Source organism: Eschrichtius robustus, chromosome X (assembly GCF_028021215.1).
Source record: "Eschrichtius robustus isolate mEscRob2 chromosome X, mEscRob2.pri, whole genome shotgun sequence".
In the NCBI taxonomy this organism is placed as follows: Eukaryota; Metazoa; Chordata; class Mammalia; order Artiodactyla; family Eschrichtiidae; genus Eschrichtius; species Eschrichtius robustus.
The window spans coordinates 83,426,824-83,444,070 of NC_090845.1; the positions used below are offsets into that span (position 1 = coordinate 83,426,824).

At 36.3% G+C, this 17,247-nt stretch overlaps 1 non-coding gene across 1 annotated transcript; it reads right to left on the bottom strand.

Annotated features, from left to right (window-relative positions):
• Window positions 1-7,497: 7,497 nt before the first annotated feature.
• Window positions 7,498-7,600, bottom strand: LOC137757506 (U6 spliceosomal RNA). Its single transcript, XR_011072353.1, has one exon. It is a non-coding gene; the product is annotated as a U6 spliceosomal RNA (small nuclear RNA).
• Between the last annotated feature and the right edge of the window lie 9,647 nt (window positions 7,601-17,247).

The window sequence follows — 17,247 nt, forward strand, 5'->3', positions numbered from 1 at the left end:
AGCTCAAGATCACTGTTCTCCTTCATTCTGTCATTCTGTATCTTTCATCTTTCATTATTTGCCACAGATGGAGCTTTAAAATATAGGCTAGACTGCATTCATTTAACAATAGAAGTCTAAAAGTTGCTGTAAATCAGATGTTATACTACTTTTCTCCTTCTTCCTCTCCTTCTTCTTCCTCTCCTTCTTCTTCTTCCTCTCCTTCTTCTTCCTCTCCTTCTTCTTCTTCTTCCTCTCCTTCTTCTTCCTCTCCTTCTTCTTCTTCTTCTTCTTCTTCTTCTTCTTCTTCTTCTTCTTCTTCTTCTTCTTCTTCTTCTTCTTCTTCTTCTTCTCCTTCTCCTTCTCCTTCTCCTTCTCCTTCTCCTTCTCCTTCTCCTTCTCCTTCTCCTTCTCCTTCTCCTTCTTCCTCTTCTAGTATAGTAAATTTATCTTGTTCCTTGTCACTGGATGACACACTTTTCCAAAGCAGAAACTTCCTTCACTAGACATTTCCATTTGCATATCTTCACTAAAGCTTATGCTTAAGCTGGGGAAATGAAAATTACATATGGTTCCCCATAAGAGCTGCACTTTCATAGTGACCTACTGGAGGGCCTTCCCAAACCCTTTGTGTGTGTTTCTACATGGAGACAATCTTCCAAATCTAGGAAATGTACAAGTAAGCACATAACACCAAAGTAAGCACATAACACCAACCTTAGCCACAGTAGAAGGATCAACCTCTACTTACCTTTTTTATTTCTGTAGTGGTAGTGATGGTAGTTATGGTAGTTTCTACGACTATTTTAGGCAAAGGGAATGGAAATAAACTCACATTTATTTTTTTAATTCTTACCTCACACAAAAGAACAGTTTCTTTGCCAGAGGAAAGTTTGATTCAAAATTAAGCTTATTTTCCTCACAAGATTGTCAAGTGGTTGACATTAGTTCAGTCTATGACATTTAATTACATCAACAATAGATTCCAACCTAGGAAAAAAAGTGCTTTCTAACATATTCAATTATTAAGCATGTTTACTTTTTTTTTTTTTTGAGTGGAAGAAAGAAGGATTTACTACTTGCAGCAAGTAAGGAGAACACCAGGGATTTTCCCCAAAGCAGTATCTCCAGCACATTCACTTTTTTTTTTTTTTGATCATTAATGATCCTAGCACAACCAAGTAAACGTGGATTTTGAGAGGAAAAATCCTATGTTAATATAGAAAGAAACTAATAAATAATTTAAATATAAAGAACTTTCTTAATGTGAATATTAGATTTAATTCCAATAATATATCTTTCCTTCCCAATTATTATTTATTCCACAAAAAAAAAGAGTTAATGATAAAAAGATAGAATTGCAATTTGGATCCTTAATCCATACATTTTTTTTTCTTTTGAAGCTAAGTTACTCAACATATCTTTTAGAATAAAGCCCAATCTTATCTTTATTTTGGGATTTTTGATATTTTCCTATCAATTCTTTCACTGAATTTGGAAGAGCTCCAAATTAATTATAATATGTATTGTGGGCTCTTTTTCTTTAAAAAAAAATTATTTATTTATTTTAAATTTTTGGCTGTGTAGGGTCTTCGTTGCTGCGCACGGGCTTTCTCTAGTTGCAGTGAGCGGGGGCTACTCTTCGTTGTGGTGCACGGGCTTCTCATTGAGGTGGCTTCTCTTGTTGCAGAGCACGGGCTCTAGGCGTATGGGCTTCAGTAGTTGTGAACGCAGGCTCAGTAGTTGTGGCGCACGGGCTTAGTTGCTCTGCAGCGTGTGGGATCTTCCCAGACCAGGGCTCGAACCCATGTCCCCTGCATTGGCAGGTGGACTCTTAACCACTGCACCACCAGGGAAGTCCCTTATTATCTATTTTTGGGGCATCCCATTTTATTATTTTCCATGGGAGACTGAATTTTCTTCACTTCAGAAGACTATTACACATTTTACACTTGGCTTGATACTTCACAATGACCCACTGTATATACCATATGAAGTGCATGGCCAGAAGTTTAATGAGTAAAGGACAGAAATGTTGAGCTTAATTCTAAATGTTGATGTGTGGCAGACTTTCAGCAAACTTTGCATTATTTTTATGGTTCACTGGGTTCTAGGAAAACAGATGAATTTATGATTTAATCTCTTTTGCATTTTAGATGCTTCTACAATAAACTTGCCAGACAAGTAATTGTTACCTATTGACAATGGGTATAATGCACATTTGAGTTGCAGTTAAAGAACAATACATACATAAAATAAAATCACCAGCTAAACACTGTATCACTGAGTCCAATATAAATATGCTTTCTAGAAGAAAATTCCTTTTGGCATGGATATTTCTAAAGAATATGGTCAACCACAGGAACAAATAAGCACACTGATTTTTCAGATGATTAATTAATCTGGTAATACTACTAAGAAGAAAATGAGTAATTCTCCCCCAAAATTATTCTATGGATCTAAAAAGGATGTAGTTAACACCGTCTCAATCTATATTTTCAGATAAATCCATTGTTATAGTCTCTAAAAGCAAAAGAAAACTAATTTAATAAAAGGAATCCAAATTGGAAAAGAAGAAGTAAAGCTGTCACTGTTTGCAGATGACATGATACTATACATAGAGAATCCTAAAGATGCTACCAGAAAACTACTAGAGTTAATCAATAAATTTGGTAAAGTAGCAGGATACAAAATTAATGCACAGAAATCTCTGGCATTCCTATACACTAATGATGAAAAATCTGAAAGTGAAATTAAGAAAACACTCCCATTTACCATTGCAACAAAAAGAATAAAATATCTAGGAATAAACCTACCTAAGGAGACAAAAGCCCTGTATGCAGAAAATTATAAGACACTGATGAAAGAAATTAAAGATGATACAAATAGATGGAGAGATATACCATGTTCTTGGATTGGAAGAATCAACATTGTGAAAATGACTCTACTACCCAAAGCAATCTACAGATTCAATGCAATCCCTATCAAACGACCACTGGCATTTTTCACAGAACTAGAACAAAAAATTTCACAATTTGTATGGAAACACAAAAGACCCCGAATAGCCAAAGCAATCTTGAGAACAAAAAACGGAGCTGGAGGAATCAGGCTCCCTGACTTCAGACTATACTACAAAGCTCCAGTAATCAAGACAGTATGGTACTGGCACAAAAACAGAAATATAGATGAATGGAACAGGATAGAAAGCCCAGAGATAAACCCACGCACATATGGTCACCTTATCTTTGATAAAGGAGGCAAGAATATACAGTGGAGAAAAGACAGCCTCTTCGATAAGTGGTGCTGGGAAAACTGGACAAGTACATGTAAAAGTATGAAATCAGAACACTCTCTAACACCATACACAAAAATAAACTCAAAATGGATTAAAGACCTGAACGTAAGGCCAGACACTATCAAACTCTTAGAGGAAAACATAGGCAGAACACTCTATGACATAAATCACAGCAAGATCTTTTTTTGACCCACCTCCTAGAGAAATGGAAATAAAAACAAAAATAAACAAATGGGACCTAATGAAACTTCAAAGCTTTTGCATAGCAAAGGAAACCATAAACAAGACCAAAAGACAACCCTCAGAATGGGAGAAAATATTTGCAAATGAAGCAACTGACAAAGGATTAATCTCCAAAATTTACAAGCAGCTCATGCAGCTCAATATCAAAAAAACAAACAACCCAATCCAAAAAAGGGCAGAAGACCTAAATAGGCATTTCTCCAAAGAAGATATACAGATTGCCAACAAACACATGAAAGAATGCTCAACATCATTAATCATTAGAGAAATGCAAATCAAAACTACAATGAGATATCATCTCATACTGGTCAGAATGGCCATCATCAAAAAATCTAGAAACAATAAATGCTGGAGAGGGTGTGGAGAAAAGGGAACCCTCTTGCACTGTTGGTGGGAATGTAAATTGATACAGCCACTATAGAGAACAGTATGGAGGTTCCTTAGAAAACTAAAAATAGAACTACCATACGACCCAGCCATCCCACTAGTGGGCATATACCCTGAGAAAACCATAATTCAAAAATAGTCATGCACCAAAATGCTCATTGCAGCTCTATTTACAATAGCCAGGACATGGAAACAACCTAAGTGTCCATCGACAGATGAATGGATAAAGAAGATGTGGCACATATATACAATGGAATATTACTCAGCCATAAAAAGAAACGAAATTGAGTTATTTGTAGTGAGGTGGATGGACCTAGAGTCTGTCATACAGAGTGAAGTCAGAAAGAGAAAAATAAAATACCATATGCTAACACATATATATGGAATCTAAGAAAAAATAAAAAGGTCATGAAGAACCTAGGGGCAAGACGGGAATAAAGACACAGACCTACTAGAGAATGGACTTGAGGATATGGGGAGGGGGAAGGGTAAGCAGTGACAAAGTGAGAGAGTGGCATGGACACATATACACTACCAAACGTAAAATAGATAGCTAGTGGGAAGTAGTCGCATAGCACAGGGAGATCAGCTTGGTGCTTTGTGACCACCTAGAGGGGTGGGATAGGGAGGGTGGGAGGGAGGGAGACGCAAGAGGGAAGAGATATGGGAACATATGTACATGTATAACTGATTCACTTTGTTATAAAGCAGAAACTAACACACCATTGTAAAGCAATTATACTCCAATAAAGATGTTAAAAACAAATTAAGTAATTAATTTTAAAAAATAAATTTAAGAAATAAAAATAAAAAAGCAGCTCTGGTAAAAAAATAAAACAAACTAATTTACTGGTCAATATTAAATTTGACCTTTTTCCAATGACACATTTTCTAAGGAGGGAGAAATTTATTCAAAGCCCTAACAAACTTTTTTGCTATTTCTTTTTAAGTAGCAACTTCCACTAATTTAACATGAAAATTTAAATGTGAGTTATAAATTATATTTGCAAAAGTTTTTGACATTTGTACATAATTACACCTTGAAAAGAGGGGGTTTGTTTTTAATTATCCTTTAGAGAGAATAAGCAGGATGCCATTTTACAAATATTTGATTCATCTATTCAAAAGAATGTACTTTGCAGAGACTAGCCATCAGTTACTGTGAGCAGTATGAGTAGTATGTTCATTAAAAAAGAACTCTTTCATCAGACGCTGCCTCTTCTCTCCTTTTACAAACCGTTAGAGGATTCTTCCAGTTGTCAACATATATTTTTAAATCACCTACTCTGTGCCAGACACTGTAGTAAGCACTGGAGAACTTTTTCCTCTTTCCATTTTTTACCCATGTTAAGTCCCACAAAGTATGACCATAAATGTGCTCTTTACTGTTTACCACTTCATTACAAATTAAAATGATTCATTTGCATTCATAATGTGTTACTCGAGTGAATTATAGCCAAATGTATATGAAGTGAACACATGACTATATTATTCCATTATGTGGTGTTAGATTTTTATTATTTTTGTTGCTCTGTTTGAAACAGTACCTAAAGAAAGCGTGACAGCAACTGATCAGCTTATGTTCTCAGCCTTGCACAAAGGTTCTTTAAAGCAAACAAGATTTGTAATTGTTTTGTCTTTACTTCTGACATCATCCATGGTGCTGGTTTTCTACTTAGTTGAAGAAATCTCATGAGCCTATTTCTTACAGCAGTACCTCAAGCTAACTCCTTTTATTCCTCTGATTTAACCCAAAGGAATCCCCTGATTAACCTTTGAAGAACTGTTCATTTCAGTTAAGGGAAAGTTCTTAGGCTGGATTCAGAGACACTAATGAAAATCCAGGGTTAAGTGGAGATCGCAAACAGGAAGTAATATCAGGAGCAAAATAAGTTGGGCAGATTCTCTAATCAAAGTTGAGTGCTCTGAAAATCAGAATCAAAAGTTTGCTTCCAACTGGGGTTATTACAAGTAGTGCTGTTATGAACATTCACATATGTGTCTTTTGGTGAGTATATGTAAGCATTTTGATGGTATATACTGGAGGAGTGGAATTACTGCATCATACAGTATGTGTATATTCAGTTTTAGTAAACACTTTTTCAAGTGTTATGCCAATAACACTCCTGCAGCAACGTATGAAAGTTCCAGTTGCTCTAACCCTTGGGAACAGCTACTTGCTTTTGTCTTTTTCATTTTAATCATTCTCATGGGTGGATAGTGATATTATACTGTGATTTTGATTTACATAACCTGAAGGGCTAACGAGATAGGGCAAGTTTTCTTATTTTTTTCCCCACTTGGATACTCTGTTTGTAAGTATATATTCAAGTATTTTGTTCATTTTTCTTTTGGATTGTCTTCTTTTTATGGATTTTTAGTTTTTTTAAATACTAGATATAAATTATCTATGTTATATATTTTTTCAATGAAATTTTCATTTTAGAATACTTTTAAATTAATAGAAAAATTGGGAAGATAAGCACCGAGAACTTATCCCATCCAGGATGCCCTCTTATTAAAATCTTATAATAGAATGGTACATTTGTTATAATTCACGAACCTATATTGATTCATTATTATTGACTAAACACCGTACTTTATTCATATTTCCTTAGTTTTCCTCTGATGTACTTTCTCTGTTCCAGTATCTCATCCAGGATACCACATTACATTTGCTTATCATGTCTCCTTAGACTCCTTTTGGCTATGACAGTCTCTCAGACTTTTCTTGTTTTTGATGAACTTAACAGTTCTGAAGAGTACTGGTCAGGTATTTGCAGAATGTCCCTCAGGTGGGGTTTTGGACTGACTTTTTATTATTATGTGATGCACATATATTTCTCCAGTAATATTTCTTACCATAAAGTCTTTTTTTCATCATCATATTATAGCTATACCAGTTTTCTTTTGATTACTACTTAAATGGTATGTCTTTCATCATCTTTTTTACTTTTAAACATCTGTGTCCTTTTATTTAATATAAGTGCCCCTTGATTTCCACTTAAAAAACATATAATTTTTTTTAAGGAATTCCTTTATTTTTATTATTTATTTATTTATTTATTTATTTTTGGCTGTGTTGGGTCTTCGTTTCTGTGCAAGGGCTTTCTCTAGTTGCAGCAAGTGGGGGCCACTCTTCATCGCGGTGCGCAGGCCTCTCACTATCGCGGCCTCTCTTGTTGTGGAGCACAGGCTCCAGACGCGTAGGCTCAGTAGTTGTGGCTCAAGGGCCTAGTTGCTCCGCGGCATGTGGGATCTTCCCATACCAGGGCTCGAACCTGTGTCCCCTGAATTGGCAGGCAGATTCTCAACCACTGCACCACCAGGGAAGCCCAAAAAACATATAATTTTTAATCCACTTTGACAATTTTAGTCTTTTAATTAGGACATCAGTTGCATTTAAAATGATTATTGATATATTTGGCTTTTATCTACCACCTTATTATTAGTTTTATATTTAACCCAACTGTTTAATCTTCCTTTTTCTTTTTATTCTTTTATATTATATTATATATTTATTATTTTATATTGTATATTATTTTATATATTTATTTATATTATCAAGACATTCTTTTATTCATTTTCTTCCTCCAAATATGAAACATTTCATAAATTTGCATATCATCCTTGAGTACAAACCTTGATAATCTTCTTTGTATCATATTAACTTTAGTATGTGTACTGCTGAAGTGAAAATGGCATTTTTTTTTAAACAAGAAGTTTTACTTTTGTGGAACTTTGTGATTTTAAAAAGTGCACATTATTTTGGAGAGTAAACTACATGCAGAAAAAATCTAGAACAGTTCACTTTCATGTAAGATATCTGTTCCCGTAAGTAGCCAAACCATAATAGATTATACTGTAGAGACTCAAAGAAAAGTGATGATGTTTTTATGTTCACCATATTTGTAAACAACCTGGTGTGTGCCCATATGATTTAAATGTATAATTATTTAAAGAATGCAAATTATTTTTTAAAAATTAAGAACTGTGAAAGTTCTGGGATTTTTTTTTTTTTTACCATACTTGCAAGCTAACCAGTTAGCTTGCTACATTTCATAATACTGGCAGAAAACAAAAAGACTACTGGGTCAGATTCAAAGGACTTTATTTTTCACAGCACAGTAGCCAGTATGATCTTCATGCTCGCGTCAGTTCCTCTTGCCCTCAAGTTCCATGGGGGCAATATGGAGTGGTCCTAGGTGAATTCTGTACATGTAGTGTGTTTATGTCACAGTTGAAGAACACTGAGTTCAGGGAACCAGAATCTTTTACAGTGGGCTGTAAACAAACCTGACTGAAGGAGATAATATCTCCAATATCTCCTAGAAGGAGATAATATCTTTATTACACTGGAGAGTAAACAAACCTGCTCTTTGCTCTGGAAGGAGTATCTTTATCTTCCAAAGCCATTTGCTATATAAATGTACTTGAAAAGATGGTCCAGAATGAAAACTTACAGTGCTCAGAAGACTTGTAGAAACATGAGAGACCCATGGAGAATTGTCTCCCACATAAATGTGTACAGAAAGAAATGAATCTAAAAATGGAATACTCAGTGTTAAAAATCACTGTTCTTATTCTTTTCTATTACGCTGTTTCACAATATCGATCCTGAGTCGTAAATGACGTAAAAAGTGGAAGATAGATTACTTAAATAGAAAGGTTGATCTTGTTGAAAGATACATGGATACTGAGAGATTCTTAATTCTTGTTTTAGGCTGAACCACTCAGTCGAGTTGGTCATCTGTTTCTGTTTCAGAAAGCTCTCTGGACAGGATTTCTGATCTTCTCTTGGTAGCCTACAGTTTTAGATTGTTTGCAAAAATGGCTGAAATCACCCCCCTCCCCGTATCCATGTCTCTTTGCAACGTGATTTTGTAACTCCTTCCATTAAAAGGAGGATTTTATTTACCCACTCCTTGAATCTGGGCTATTCTTGTACTTTCTTCGATCAATAGAATGTGGCTGAAACGATGTTGTGGCTGTTCCTAGCCTAGGTCTTAAGAGACCTTGCACACTTCTGCTCTCTCTCAGAACCCTGTCTGGGTCCCAGGTGAACAGTTCGGACTAGCCTTCTCAATGATGACAGGCATGTGGCTTAGTTGCCAATGTTTTCTTTGCTGACAGCGAGCTAAGTCTAAGAAGGAAAACTCCTTAGCTGACTTGCAGCTGACTAAAATGCATTAGTTAGACCAGCCAAGACCAGAAGAACTGTCTAGTTTGAGTTCAGACAAAATTATTAATCCATAAAATCATGAGCCAGATAGTTGTTGTTTTAAATCACTAAATTTGGGGATAGTTAATTATTCAGTAGGAGCTAATTGCTACCTACATAAAATATTAGTTATTACCACCAAATTCATTCATTCATCCAGTCACTCGTTCACTAGCGTGAATAAAGTTTTATGTGCCAGCAGGAAACAAAACAAAAGCAATATCTCTATCTCTCTGAGACTAGTGGAGAAAGACAGAAAATAACATAAAAATAAAACATATAATATTCTAGGTGGTAATAAGTACAAAGAGAAAAAGGAAATTAAAAAATTTTATATCAGGTAGCCAGAGAAGGCCTCACGGAGAAGTTTTTTTTTTCAGTTGAATTATAGTTTACTTACAATATTGTGTTAGTTTCAGGTATACAGCAAAGTGATTCGGTTTTATATATACATATATTTTTTTCTTTCAGATTATTTTCTGTTATAGATTATTATAAGATATTGAGTATAGTTCCCTGTGATATACAGTAAACTCTTGTTGCTTATCTACTTTATGTATAGTTGTTTGTATCTGTTAATCCCATACTCCTAATTTATCCCTCCACTCCCTCCCTTTCTCCTTTGATAAGCATAAGTTTGTTTTCTATGTCTGTGAGTTTGTTTCTGTTTTGTATATAGATTCATTTGTATTATGTTTTAGATTCTACATATAAGCGATATATAATATTTGTCTTTCTCTGTCTGACTTCACCTAGTATGATAATCTCTAGGTCCACCCATGTTGCTGCAAATGGCAGTATTTCATTCTTTTTGATAGTAGTAATATTCCATTGTGAGAAGTTAACTGTTGAATAAAGACACAGATGTAGTATGGGGGTGAATCATGTAGATATTTGGATGAAGAGTTTCCCAGGTAGAGAAAATGATAAGTGCAAAGCCATTAGGCAGATCCATATCGGGTGCACATTTTTGGGAACAGTTGGAGTAGAGTGAGCAGTGGGAAGAGTAGTAAGAGATGATGTTAGGTAATGGGAGGCTAGACCCTGTATCAATTTACCTTGGCTTTTACTTGGAGTAATATTAGAAGCCTTTCGAAACGTTTAAAAAATTTCCCCCCTTTCACTGGAAGACTCTGAAGCAGGGCCATGACATGAGCTGGCTTCAGTCTTGACAGGGTTATTCTCACTGCTGTGCTGAGAAGAGACTGAAAGAAAACAAAGGTGGAAGCAGGAAGATCAGTTAGGATGCTATATCAATAATGAAGGACCAGAGTACTGGCAGTGTGGAGGTGATGAAAGATGGTAAGATTCCGGATATGCTATATTTTGAAGGTAGAGCTGAAAGGATTTGCTTGCTGATGGATTTGGATTTAGTGTGTGAAAGAAACAGAGTAAAAATCACTCTAAGGATTTGGTCTAAGAAACTAGAAGAATGGCATTGCAATTAACAATATTAGCCTGAATTTCAGAGGAGATGTCTGGGCTGGAGGTAACTCATTTGGGAGTTATTCAATATGGAACATTTTTAAAGATATGAGTTTAGAAGGGAGAAGAAGACCAAGTACTGAACCCTTTAGCGTGTCAGTGTTTTAATATCTGGGTGATAAGGAAAAGTAAGCAAAGGAGACTGAGAAGGAGTGGGCAATGAGGTAGGAAGAAAACTAAAAGTGTAAGACATCCTGGAAACAAATCGAAAAACAGTATTTAGAGGAAGAAGGACCACCAACTGTGTCAAATGCTGCAGAAAGGTCAATTAAGATGACCAAACACTGAATACTGATCACTCACTGAATTTAGCAATATGGAGCTTATTAGTAACTGTGACACAGTCAATTTAACGAACAGATCTTAGCAAAGCCTGCTTGAAATGGGCTCAAGATAAAATGAGAAGAAACTGGAAACAGCTGGTATAGCTCACACTTTTGAGGAGTTTTGCTGTAAAATGAAAGAGAAAAATTAGGCATAGTTGGAGTAGGAAGTGGGGTCAAGATCGTTCGTTCATTAGTTCCTTCCTTCCTTCTTTTGAAATAACACATGTTTAATTATTGGCAGGAAAGATCCAGTAGAGAGAAAGAAATTGATGATGGAGGAAACATGACACTCATTTTCCTGCTCTGTAATAAGAATGCAAAAAGAGCCTCCTATTTTCCACTACAAATTTTCCTTCCTTCATTCAGGATTGAACAGCCAAGGGGTGTAATGGGAATGAACTAATTATTATAGCATAATAATAGGAGAAGTGCATTTCTGGCTTGGTCAAAGTGGCCAGCAGCAAACCTTCTTTGTGTTTCAACTGTCCTCACGTATAAAGAGAGAGAGAAGTTTTTAAAAAAAGTGGGAAGGAAATGAACTAACATTTCGGAGCTCTCTGTTTCTCTTGCCCTCACACACTGACTTTTCAGGCTACATGGCATTTGCAGAGTACGTGCTCTGGCTATGTGCTGCCGTCAGAATTTGTGTACTCAAAGGAGCTATAATGACATGGCAAATGATATATGAATATGCATCTGCATTACTTCATTCCCACCCTCTCTTTTGCTAGTTTTCAGGATTACTAATGTGTAATTTTTGTTAGCAAATACATTGAGGCAGAAGGAACCCACCAGAGCTGCAACAAAGCAGAATAATAATATCACCCTTCCAAGCTGCCCCAGCAGTGCCAGGGGACATGAGATGAAGACAGAAGCCTGGGCATTAAGACCGCCAGCCTGCTAATTAGGAAACCAGGGCTTTGCTTCTGACTCAGCTGCTGACTCGCTGCTGACTCACTCTGCCATCAGCAAGTCATTTTGTCTCCCTTGGCATTATCATCATTACAAAGGCGATGGTGATTCCTGCCTCCCTGGATATATTGATGATTCATACATATTCAAAAGCTCAGAAAAAAGTGGGAGGAAAATGCCTTAAAATTCAAGGTATCACAAAGACAGTGTTTCTCTTGAAATAATGGCAGTTTCTTTTCATCTTGTGGATAAAATCTTATTTTTCTCCCGAATAGCATCAAGCCATCAAAATAGAAAACTCTCATGTACTAATTTCAAAGATTTCTTTGTGAGTGGGTGGGTACTGAAGTTTAATGAGGGGCAAGTTGGCCAAGAAAGCTTTCTGTCTTCTGGGTTTGTTAAGGAGATGTCAGCCGGCTACATGGAAACTTATTTGCAAAGCAGGAAAGAACGTCAGGGTATTACATTTCCGATGAGAGGAGTTCATCATTAATCAGCTCTAAATAGCACTACAAACCATAAGCTTCATTTTAATCAAATTGATTTCTCCCCAGTTCTACAGAACACAGTCGTGTCAGCTCAGAGAAAAACCTAGTGTCTTTCATAGGCCCAGGTCATTAAATCTACTTCTGAGCCCTGCTTCAGCTTTATGGAGCCTGTCATCAATTCATGGGTACTTTCCCTGTCCCCTTCCACACAAAAAGGAAATATGCTATTCATTCAGGCTATTTCAGTTTATTCCTTCGTTCATTAATTAAACAATATTTTTGAGCAGCTACTATGTTTCAAGCACAACGCTAAGGATACATTAGTAAGGTAGACATAGCCTTGTCCTCATGGAGTTTACCAAGCTAGCAAAGAGAAACATGAACCAGATTTACCAGTCTATATTGCATGTAGAAGAAAGAAAAATAAACATTTCTGACTCAGAAAGCAGATGGTGATAGTATCATTATTCCTAATTACTCCCTGGCCCTTTCCTTGTAAGAGGAGTTTGTATCCTCACTCCTTTCCATGTGACTTGCAATACCTTTCTGTGCAGGAAGTATATGTCCTTGTCCTGTTGACTTCAGGTTTGGCCATATGATTTGTTTTGGCTAAACAAATATGATCACAACAGACAGTATGCCAGTCCTAAGGAAAAGCTCCAAGAGCCATCAGGTGGTTTTATAAGCTCTCTTGCCTTCCCCCTGCCAGAGAGTAGTAGGTCCAGATTGGGAGCTACTCCTCAGCCTGGATCCTGGAATAAGTCACATGAGGCAGCACAGCATTGCCGCCAACCTGCAACTAACATGTAACACAAGCAAGAAATAAACCTTTGCCATTACAAACCACTGAGATTCTTGAGTCATTTGTTACCACAGCAAAACTAAGTAATACACAGATTTTCATTCTTTAAGCTGACCAGTTCTGAATCGTTTGGACATTTAGATCTACGTAGAAGGACAGTCTTCTCCCCATTTCTGTTTCTAGTTGGATCAGGTTACTTTCACTAAGTGAAATGAGCACTGCCTCAACCCAACTGTGATTTCTCCCCAAGTACTTGATAAATGGGAAATTCTTTATCCCCATGAGACAATATAAGACATCATTCAATTGTTTTCTAATTAAAAGATTTGTACTTTTCTGAAGTAAAATAACCTTTATATTAAAGAGGAAAATGCGTTGAACTATGAGTGGTAAAGTTTGATAATGTAATTTCTTTATAGGAAGCAAATTGTCATGAAACAAAATACATGCTAGTTTGCAAAAATGAGACATTTCTGGGGGGGGTGTAATCTGCAATAAGAAGGCAAATATTAAGGGAGTAAAATTAGGAATAGATCTTACGTGTTTTATAATGAAAATTTTCTTTTCACATTATTACTTATGAAGTTAAGTATTTTAGGCCTAGAATTGAAAACTACCTTATAACATTTTTCTGGATTGGTCCTTATTATAGAATATTATAGAACATTATTCAGTGTTAGAACTAGAAGAAACTTCAGATTACTTAATTCAATCCTTTCATTTCATGATGAAAAAAATTTGGTGGGAGGAAATAAAGTTGCTTAACTTAAAGTTCTACAGTGGTCCATGGCAAAGCTGGGTTTCCAGAACCAGTCTTGCAGACTCTGAGTCCTTTATATAATCTCATACTTGGGAGCATATAAAAAGAAGAGTACTATATGTCAGTATCATACTAAACATTTGCATACATTACAATATTCATTGCAAATTTGATCCCATTGATTTCTCAAAATAGCCCATTTTACCAATGAGTGAACAGATTAATGAGGTTAACTAACAAGCCTAAGAACTCATAGTGAATGACTGAGTCAGGATTTGAATCTGAGCATTCTGGCTCTAGAATCAGTTTTCTAAGCCACTGTATTCTCTTTCTTACACTACAGAGAAAAGAAAAGACTATAATTTTGAGAAAAGGGAACAACTGGATACAGAATCAGCAATCACAAAAAGTTATTTTAAAAAATCAGCACTTTTACGAAAGGATCTGAGGTCTAAAGTTTACCTGTAAAATATTACGCGGAATTTAGTAAGCTTCTTAGGGGCCCTAGGGCCCAGTTTAAAAGGCTCTGACCTAGTTTACTCCCACTGGGCATTGAGCAGACAATGACAAATTACATGGAACTGGGAAAGGCAAATTCCCCCAGAGCCCACCATCCCCCTATCCCAGGAGGAACTGGGCTATAAGCATATTCTGAGTGCCACCATCCTCTAAATGCTTTCACTAAGCAAAATAAAACATTTAGTAGGCATTTGTAAGAGAGCAGAATTACTAGGTCACAGGAATTCTGTGGAAAATTTGTGAATTCTTTCAGTACACTCTCTGCCCCTTAGGCTGCATTAGAAGTTGAAGCCCACCTGAAGAGGAGATACTGAAGGCTTAGTCACAATTCACATTTTGACAAAGGTTTCTACTTCCTGGGGCTCTTTCACCCAAAGGACTCTGCCTAAACAATCCTACCATGCCTTGGCATGAAACGTTAATGGATATTTACTCATGAAATGACTCTGTAACTCAGGCAGTTGGAAATGTTTTATTTGACTTGGCCTAAGTATCATTAACACGATTGTGCAGAGTAAGTGAAGAAGAAAATGTAGGTTGATGGTAAAACCCTTCAAGTATGGCTCTTTGCCATTATCCAGGTAAGGCCATATCAGAAGCTGTCAACGTGAATGGCACCATTTTATCACCCATGTGTTTTTCTCATTTGCTTGCTTTATTCTCTGGAGAGCTATATTCCAGTTCCATGACAACTGCTGATCTTGCTTTGCAGGTACCCTTGTGCCTGAGCAATATACACACAGGTGGGCATAGCCTGCATTAAACCATAAATTGCAGGAAGTTGTTGCGTGGTTAAGACTATGAACTTTAGGGTCTGAGGTATCTGGGTTTCATTCCTTGCCCTGTCCCTGATGAATTTTCTGAGCAAATCAGTTAACCTGTCTGAGCCTTTTTTCCTCTTCTGTACAATGGAGGAAGAAATAATCCCTACATCCCAAGAAATTGTTTATTAATTCAACAAGTATTCGAGAGTCTACTTTTTACCACAAAGACAGACAATAAACAAAAAGACATACATAAAGAAATGATATAGGGTTAAAAGAGGAAAAATGATACAGAAAAATAAATTATAGAACACAGTAAGGGGAGGAGTAGTCGGGGTAGGAATTGAGAGGACAGAATTTTTCTTTTAAAGAGTATGGTCAGAGTAGGCCTCAGATGAATAGAGGCTTGGATAATGGCCTCTACTGGGAATGAAAAAGGGAGACATTATCAGGTACTGAGAAGAGGAGTGATATGACTAACCTTACATTTAAAGGGATAAGTCTGGCTGCTATGTTGGACATGGATTGTAAAGGGGCAAGAGGAGAAACAAGGAAATCAGTGACAAGGCTGGGTGTGAGATGATGATGGCCCAGAGCATCAGAACAGGGTGATGGTAGTGGATATGATGAGATGTTGTCAGATTCTAGATAATTTTAGAGGTGGAGAATGAGATGTGTCATATGAGAGGAAGAGAGAGGTTAAAGGAAGACTCTGAGTGTTTCAGCTTGAGCAACCGGAAGGATGAAATTGCCGTCCAATGAGATATAGAAAGCTGTGGATGGAGCAGTTGCATTGTGGGAAGAAATATCCAGTTCGCTTTTGGGGGAATTGAGTCTGAGATGTCTATTAGACAGCCAAATGGAGAAGCTGAGTAGGCAGTTGGCTATGTGAGTCTGGAGTTCAGGAAAGAAGACTGGGCTGAAGTTATAAATTTGGGATTGTGTGAGGATTAAATGAGATGATGTATATAAAGCACTGAAAACAGCATGTAACACAGAATAAGAGCTCAATATATATTAGATTAAGAGCGTCTAATCATAATATCAACAAATATAATTCTCACTACCTGCCTAGCACAGTGCCTGGCTCTTAGTAGGCTCCATATATGTGTATGAAGTAGCCAAACAAGAACACTTCAGGCTATTGTATACGTGGGTGATTTTTGAGAGTGCAACACAGGGAGTAACCATAATGTAACTTTTTCATTTTAAATGACTTTTCTAAGTTGATTATTTTTTAATTTCACAAATATTTGTTAAGAAATTTGTTTGGGCTGCTCAAAGCCCAAACACAAATCCCTGCTCTAGGTTTATTGTTGTCTGTTTCCTACCCAGAACATTCAAACAAGATTTCATTGGTTTTGTTTTTATTTTATTTTTATAAAAAGGCAATACATTCATTCAAAAGTTCAAAAACCAAAGACATATAAAAGAGTGTGTACATTGAGAAGCCTTACCTCCATCCCTGTTCCTATCCATTCCCACTACCCTATAGTCAGGAGTTGGCAAACTTTTTCTGTAAAGGCTCAAGTAATAAATATTTTAGGCTTGCAAGCCATGTGGACTCTGTTGCAATTACTCAGTTCTGCCATTGCAGTGCAAAAGCAGCCATAGACAATACAGAAACAAATGGTATGGCTGTGTTCCAACAAAATTTTATTTCTAAAAATAGGCAGCAGTCCTGCTGGCTATAATTTTCTATCCATACTATAGGTAATTATTTTTATTAGTTTATTCTGTTTCTTTATGCAAGTACAAGCAAACGTAAATATATATTCTCAGGCCCCTTTCTTATACAAAAGTTAATCTGTTCCATATCTCGAAACAGTATTTTTTATTACATATTTTGAATATTTCTCTATATCAATGTATAGAGAACATCCTAATTTGTTCTGTCTGCAATGTAAATACATCATTTCATGTATGTGAAGGATAGATTTCTAAACTCAGGATTGCTGGATCAAGGGGTAAATACATTTGCAATTTTGGGGAGATATTGCTGGATTCACTGTTATAGGGGTTTTATCATTTTCACTTTCAGCACAATATATGAAAGTGCCTGTTTT